Consider the following 8,361-nt stretch of genomic DNA (forward strand, 5'->3'; position numbering starts at 1 on the left):
GATAATATAATATATTTGTAATAAGATTTTCCTAAACAATGTTGACATATTCTCCAAAAATGTTTTATTTTAAACTGCCATGAAATATTAGAATGCCTTTTTCTTTGTCCATCACAAAACATCTTGAGCTCCACAATCTGCGAACTTTAATTTGAATTCCTTTAATTATTATTATTATTTTTTTTAATTTCTTTTCAGCATAACAGTATTCATTGTTTTTGCACCACACCCAGTGCTCCATGCAACATGTGCTCTCACTAATACCCACCACCTTGTTCCCCCAACCTCCCACCCCCTGCCCCTTCAAGACCCTCAGGTTGTTTTTCAAAGTCCATAGTCTCTCATGGTTCACCTCTCCTTCCAATTTACCTCAACTCCCTTCTCCTCTCCATCTCCCCTTGTCCTCCATGCTATTTGTTATGCTCCACAAATAAGTGAAACCATACGATACTTGACTCTCTCTGCTTGACTTATTTCCCTCAGCATAATCTCTTCCAGTCCCATCCATGTTGCTACAAAAGTTGGATATTCATCTTTTCTGATGGAGGCACAATACTCCATTGTGTATATGGACCACATCTTCTTTATCCATTCGTCCGTTGAAGGGCATCTTGGTTCTTTCCACAGTTTGGCGACCGTGGCCATTGCTGCTATAAACATTGGGGTACAGATGGCCCTTCTTTTCACTACATCTGTATCTTTGGGGTAAATACCCAGCAGTGCAATTGCAGGGTCATAGGGAAGCTCTATTTTTAATTTCTTGAGGAATCTCCACACTGTTCTCCAAAGTGGCTGCACTAACTTGCATTCCCACCAACAGTGTAAGAGGGTTCCCCTTTCTCCACATCCTCTCCAACAACGTTGTTTCCTGTCTTGCTAATTTTGGCCATTCTAACTGGTGTCAGGTGGTATCTCAATGTGGTTTTAATTTGAATCTCCCTGATGGCTAGTGATGATGAACATTTTTTCATATGTCTGATAGCCATTTGTATGTCTTCATTGGAGAAGTGTCTGTTCATATCTTCTGCCCATTTTTTTTTAATATTTTATTTATTCGACAGAGAGAAATCACAACTAGGCAGAGAGGCAGGCAGAGAGAGAGGAGGAAGCAGGCTCCCCACGGAGCAGAGAGCCCGATGTGGGGCTCGATCCCAGGACCCTGGGATCATGACCTGAGCCGAAGGCAGAGGCTTTAACCCACTGAGCCACCCAGGCGCCCCTGCCCATTTTTTGATATGATTATCTGTTTTGTGTGTGTTGAGTTTGAGGAGTTCTTAATAGATCCTGGATATCAACCTTTCATCTGTACTGAATTCCTTTAATTATAATTGAGTTTAAATATTTTCAAATGTTGTCTTTTTCAATAGCATTCCTTAAAATGCCTGTTTATACTTTGACCCATTTTTTAATTTGCTGTTAGTTTCTTATATTGAGTTATGAAAACCTTTTACATATTAAGAATTGTCTCTATATTTTATATATAAATGGTTTGTGAACTATTTTTAGTTTGTCATTTGACTTTGATCATAGTTTTACTCTTATAAATTATTTAATTAAATATGTTTCTTGTGTTTTGTATCTTTTTTAGAAAGGACTTCCTATTTCCAAAATATAAAAAATACATTTCCCAATTATTTCTTATAATATTTAAATTTTGATCCATCCAAAATTATGACAAAAGATGGAGGTTGGCATCCAACTTGTATAGTTAATAGTTTATAGTTAATAGTTAAGCAGTTGCTCTCTCAACCATTAAAAAACTGATCTTTTTATCATGTTAAAAAGCCATTTTATCATTAAGTTGATTACTACGTAGGTTTCTAAAAAAATGTATATTTGGGTTATTTACCATATTGTTTCCTTTGTTCTACACTAGGAGAGGCGGTCCACCATAGGTCTTGAACATGCCTGTATTATCTTTCAGCATGCTGCAAGGTTTACATATTTCCTGGTAGGAGTAGTCTCTAGGTAGTTACATAGACAACTAAGTAGGTCAACATTCCTCTGTTCATTTTGGGGGTAGGGGCAGGCACAGAGGGAGCCTGGCTTGTTCATTGCTTGCAACAATGTTTAATGCTTGCTCAAAAAACACTGGGCCCTTTGCCCTGGATTCCTCTCCTTGAACAAAACCCTCTGTGTACGCATGTATCCTCTGGGCACATAGCATAATCTTGGTGGAATTTTGGGGCAAGGGTAAGCACTGCAAAAATGCTGATGATCATGCTGATTGTTGTAATATGAGTAATGAGGTTCTTTTCTCTGACCCAGGAGTTTCATGTCTTCGGCTAGCAACCATGAAATAATAACAGGCTATCTTATTAGCTTGTACTTTGGTAAAATCTCGAACTCTTTTTTGTTGTTGTTGTTGCAAGGCAGGTTATTTCAATGTTTTATTTTTAATAAAATTGATGTAGAACTTGACTAAATTCTCAGCACATAGATTGATCAAAAATGATCAATCACTATGTAATTCTATTTGGCATAGAACTGTATTTCCATTCTTATCTATTAATTTATGTTGACAAGGTTTTCAAGTTTATAAAAATAAAAGAAATATAAAAACTTATATTTAGCCATGTAGTAGTCAATTAAAAATTAACATTTGTTCCCTGATACACATAATCAATTTTTTATAACTCTTCATCTACCTCATAAAGAGAGCCATTTGCAGTAAAATTTTCCTTTCATGTTAATTTTTTTTGCTGTTATTTAAATTTTTTTTGCATTTTAATTTTAAATTTTATTTTATTTTTTCAGTGTGCCAAGATTCATTGTTTATGCACCACACCCAGTGCTCCATGCAATACGTACCCTCCTTAATACCCACCACCAGGACCTCCCAACCCCCAACCCCCTCCCCTCCAAAACCCTCAGTTTGTTTCTCAGAGTCCACAGTCTCTCATGGTTCATCTCTCCCTCCAATATCCCCCAACACACTTCTCTCCTTCATGCAATGTTCTCTGTGTTATTCCTTATGCTCCACAAGTAAGTGAAACCATATGATATTTGACTCTCTCTACTTGACTTATTTCACTCAGCATAATCTCCTCCAGTCCTATCCATGTTGATATAAAAGTTGGGTATTCATCCTTTCTGATGGAGACATAATATTCCATTGTATTCTTTATTGATTCATCTGTTGAAAGGCATCTTGGTTCTTTCCATAGTTTGGTGACTATGGTCATTGGGGTACAGATGGCCCTTTTGTTCACTACGTCTGTATCTTTGGGGTAAATACCCAGTAGTGCAATTGCAGGGTCATAGGGTAGCTCTATTTTTAATTTCTTAAGGAATCTCCACACTGTTTTCCAAAGTGGCTGCACCAACTTGTATTCCCACCAACAGTGTAAGAGGGTTCCCCTTTTTCCACATCCTCTCCAACACTTGTTTACAGTCTTGTTGATTTTGGCCATTCTAACTGGTGTAAGGTGGTATCTCAATGTGGTTTTGATTTGAATCTCCCTGATGTCTAGTGATGATGAACATTTTTTCATGTGTCTGTTAGCCATTTGTATATCTTCTTTGGAGAAGTGTCTGTTCATGTCTTCTGCCCAATTTTCGACGTGATTATCTGTTTTGTGGGTGTTGAGTTTGAGGAGTTCTTTATAGATCTTGGATATCAGCCTTTTGTCTGTACTGTCATTTGTAAATATCTCCTCACATTCCATGGGTTGCCTCTTTGTTTTGTTGATTTTTTCCTTTGCTGTGCAGAAGCTTTTTAATCTTGATGAGGCCCCTTAGGTTAATTTTTGCTTTTGTTTCCTTTGCCTTTGGAGACATATCTTGAAAGAAGTTACTGTGGCTGATGTTGAACAGGTTACTGCCTATGTTCTCCCCTGGGATTTTGATAGATTCCTGCCTCACGTATTTTCTCCTGTATCATGTTTAATCCATCAAGAAGCAAAGAATACAGATTTCACAGATTTTGAGTCTATAAAATTGGTTAATATTGCTGCCTAACACTGGTTATGTTATTCTTGGTTTGCTGACTAATCACCTTTCTCATTATCCAAAAAGGTTTGGATCCTAAATAATGGTAAGTTCACCAAGACAAGTGTGATCTTGAATATCCCTATTAAGGTAGTTTTTCCCTCTTTCCTAAGCTATACTTTTTTTTTTATTTTACTATGTATAATTAAAATAAGTTATTTATTCCTATCTGATTTAAATTAATTGAAAATTCCAAAGCTAGGAAAACATTTTCTCAGGCTACTAAAATAATTCTCAGATATATTATCAGCACCCAGCCTATACTATAATCTTATAATCTTTATAATATAATGGAATAGGGGAAGTTTTCATAATATTGGCAATTAAAAGTAATGCCCTGATTTTCCAAAAGGATATACTGGAACTGATCTTATGTGACCTTAATGTATAAGTTCAGCAAAATTCTACATAGTATTTTAGAAATTATTGTCTTCTGTAGCCCCAAAACACTTATAAAAAAAATATATATATATATCTGATGAAGCAGACATAGTAAATTAAGAAGTTTTAAAATGGGGATACAACAAGAGCAGAATCTCCAAGAAGTCAACACAATGAATAGATAGTTGATCAATCAGGGATAGCAGATAATAAAATAAAATAAAAGGAGTAAGCAATCACCTTTTAAGGATACACATCTCCTTTCAAGATTTTAAGGAATTGGCTGATGAATTGTCTACCTTAATCCCAAAAGGAGCAGTATGAAAGAAGGTGAGATTCAAGAAATCTGCTGGTGGAGTGTTGAATGAGAATAACTATTATCATTATAAATTATAAGCCAATTAAATGCCTAGCTGGAATGGCCTAAGAAAACTTAAGTTATATCAAAAGTTTCTTAAAAGGTCAAATATAAAATTAAAGAGAAAAAGAAATAAAAAAAGCCCTAGGTTTATATAGGAACACTGGATAAAGGCAAACCGGGGAGGCATGGATTTATCACTCTAAAGAAGAGAAAGAAGAGGGGGAAGAAGGGAAGGTCATATAATCCCGCAAGAGCCATTGAAAGTGAAGTTAGTATTCACAGAATTATAGAACCTGAGTCTACAGTTTTAATTATCACACACTGCTTGGGCAAGAGTTCTGATGGAAAGGCTATGTGAGATTTAGAGTGATGTGATTTCAAAAGACACCAAGACTGCTGTATCACAGAGAAGCAGAGTAAACCAACTGGTGAAAACTTGCAGACTATTTTACAGGAGAAACAGAAAACAGACCAACAATATTTTATCTTGAAATGGGATAGTTTTGAATTAACTATGAATTTAAAATATTTAAAGGATTAATATGTGGGCACTGGATTAGAATTCTCTACCTATACATTATGTTTGTCTAGCAGTCCAGCTGATTTCTGGAAACTCTTCCAAGTTTAGCATTTTATAATTCTAACAGTTATAGATTACAACTTGGAAATAAGATTTGACTCAATGTAAATACTTTCTTAATAGAATCATAATGTAGATGGTTTAGGAATATAGACTCTTTTTTTAAAATTAATTAATTAATTTATTTTTCAGCATAACAGTATTCATTGTTTTTGCACAACACCCAGTGCTCCATGCAATATGTGCCCTCCCTATTACCCACCACCTGGTTCCCCCAACCTCCCACCCCCGCCCCTTCAAGACCCTCAGGTTGTTTTTCAGAGTCCATAGTCTCTTATGGTTCGCCTCCCCTTCCAATTTCCCTCAACTTCCTTCTCCTCTCCATCTCCCAATGTCCTCCATGTCATTTGTGATGCTCCACAAATAAGTGAAACCATATGATACTTGACTCTCTCTGCTTGACTTATTTCACTCAGCATCATCACTTCCAGTCCCGTCCATGTTGCAACAAAAGTTGGGTATTCATCCTTTCTTTTCTTTCTTTTTTTTTTTTTTATAAACATATAATGTATTTTTATCCCCAGGGGTATAGGGGCCATTGCTGCTATAAACATTGGGGTACAGATGGCCCTTCTTTTCACTACATCTGTATCTTTGGGGTAAATGCCCAGTAGTGCAATTGAGCAAATGTTTTTGTTAATACTTCTTGTGTGCCCTCATTAAAGCTCTGGAATAAGATGATGTTTATACAAAAAAATTAAACAATTAAGCTTAGACTCTGAGCTTATTGAAAATATGATTTCTTATTCATATTTGTACTTCCAGGTTCTTCTACACTTCCAAGCACATGTATAATAATAGGTGCACAAAAGTGTTATAAGATACACAGTCTGATTGATTACTGAAAATTGTCTGATTCAACTACCTCAAATAACAACAATAATTAAAAAAATAATTGTCAACATTTCTTAAGGTTTTTATAGTTCCCTGGGGTAAATACTAAAAATGTACCATTTTATTTAATCCTCACAATGAATCCATGAAATACATATTATTACATAATGTGTGTGTCGTGTCTTTAAAGGGACATCTGTTATTGGATTTAGGCTCATCTAGATAATCCACCCAAGATCCATAAATTATTTACATCCACAGAGACTTTTTTTTTTTTAACCAAATAAGGCCAAGTTTGCAGATTTGGGGGGTTAGGAAGTATACATATCTTTTGGGGGGTCATTGTTTAACTCACAACACTGTTACAATAAATATCATAAACTGAGTAGCCTAAGACACAAATTTATGCTCTCAGAGTTCTGTATGTCAGAAGGATGACACAGTCTCATTGGGTTAAAATCAAGATGTTGGCAGGACTATGTTCCTTTCTGCAGACACTATGAGTGAAACTGCTTCCTTGCCATTTCCACATTCTAGAAGCTGCCCACATTTTTTGGCTCATGGTCTTCATCCTTTAACTTAAAACCAGCATCACTGCATTTCTATGACCCTTCTTCTGTCATCACATCTGTCCCTAACAGCTAAGGAAGGTTTTTTCTTTTTTACTTTTAAGGACTCATAATCGGATTGGGCACACGTGAATAACCCAAGATAATGTTCTCATCTCAAGGACTTTAACCACATCTACAAAGTTCCTTTTACCATGTAAGATAAGGTAAATTAAAGGTTTCAGAAGCTAGGACACGGATATATTTAAGGGGCCAATATCCTGTCTCCTGTAAAATGCCTAAGACATGGTATTGCTTCAGAACTATGTTTGAAGACATATTTGAAGATTAGTGGTGCTACTGCACTCACAGGAGCTGAAGATAATGTCCTTATCGATACACTGATAAAGTCCTATCGATGTACTCTATCAGGGCTGCAGTCTCTGCTCTTCCTGGTAAGCTCTACTCACAACTGTTTCCAATATAAGTTCCAGACCAGGACACAATGTTTCCTTAAAGTGCCATGATACTAGACAATTATTCCACAGGATCATCATCACCCACGACAAATTAATCCACACCACCAGGATTATAGTGCTATAAAAACAGTAATATAAATATTTACACAAGGGGCTATATGGCCACCAGGATGGGTGAACTGAGACAGACTTCAGGTGTCCCCTGACTCATAGACCCTAAACTACCTATTACCCTTCAACTTGGTTTGTTGTCAGGGCAAAATAACAGGTCATATTTTTTTGGTAAAAGTGACATTGCCTGGTCTTTGGTGAGGTTCATCCTAGTCTAACTGAATAGCTTTTAAAAGCTGAATTTATTGTAGATATGATGCCAATTTCCTTTCAAAAATTTATTTTAATAACTTAGCCAAAATTGGTCTCTGTTGGATGAAACTTAAAAAGCTGACTAACACAGAAACATTTTTAGTCTGTTCACCATGTTACATTTTATCATAGAAAAGGCTTAGTCTTTCAGTGTGATATTAATTCCCTCAGACACTTCCATTTTGCCTCCATATGTTGAAATATTTTAATTATAATATTGCTGTTTTCCATCAAGTGCATGACCTAATATGTCATTTCTCTTTGATGTCTAGTTATTATCTGGTCTAACTGGACCAAAATAGAAGAAAAGAAAATTTTGAAAGGATAGATTTAGTCTAAAGAATGCCAAAAATAAAATGGATTGTCTATAGCAGGTCATAAGAGAGACATTATGATCTATTAAAATGACCTTCTGCAATTAGATTAACCTCTCTCTGCATCAGTTTCTAAATTTTTATTGTGACAAATAAGGGATATGAAATCAACTACTATATGTAAAAACATGACATTATACCTCTAATTTAGCAGGTGATTGGTAAATGTCTAATTGTTGATATAACATAGATTTTGATAAAATTATCATTTCATATTATTGTTTATAACTTTCAATAGTAAATTTGGAAGAATATTTTAAAAGAAATCAAAATCTTGTGCAAAAGCTAACTATCTGGTTCAGAATGTTTGCTGTATGCAGTTGGGGTACTATAAAGGACAAGCATAAAGCCACAGTATTCTAAGATCCAAGTCAGAATGGATCCCTGTTGG

This window comes from Meles meles, chromosome 4, assembly GCF_922984935.1.
Source record: "Meles meles chromosome 4, mMelMel3.1 paternal haplotype, whole genome shotgun sequence".
Lineage (NCBI taxonomy): Eukaryota > Metazoa > Chordata > Mammalia > Carnivora > Mustelidae > Meles > Meles meles.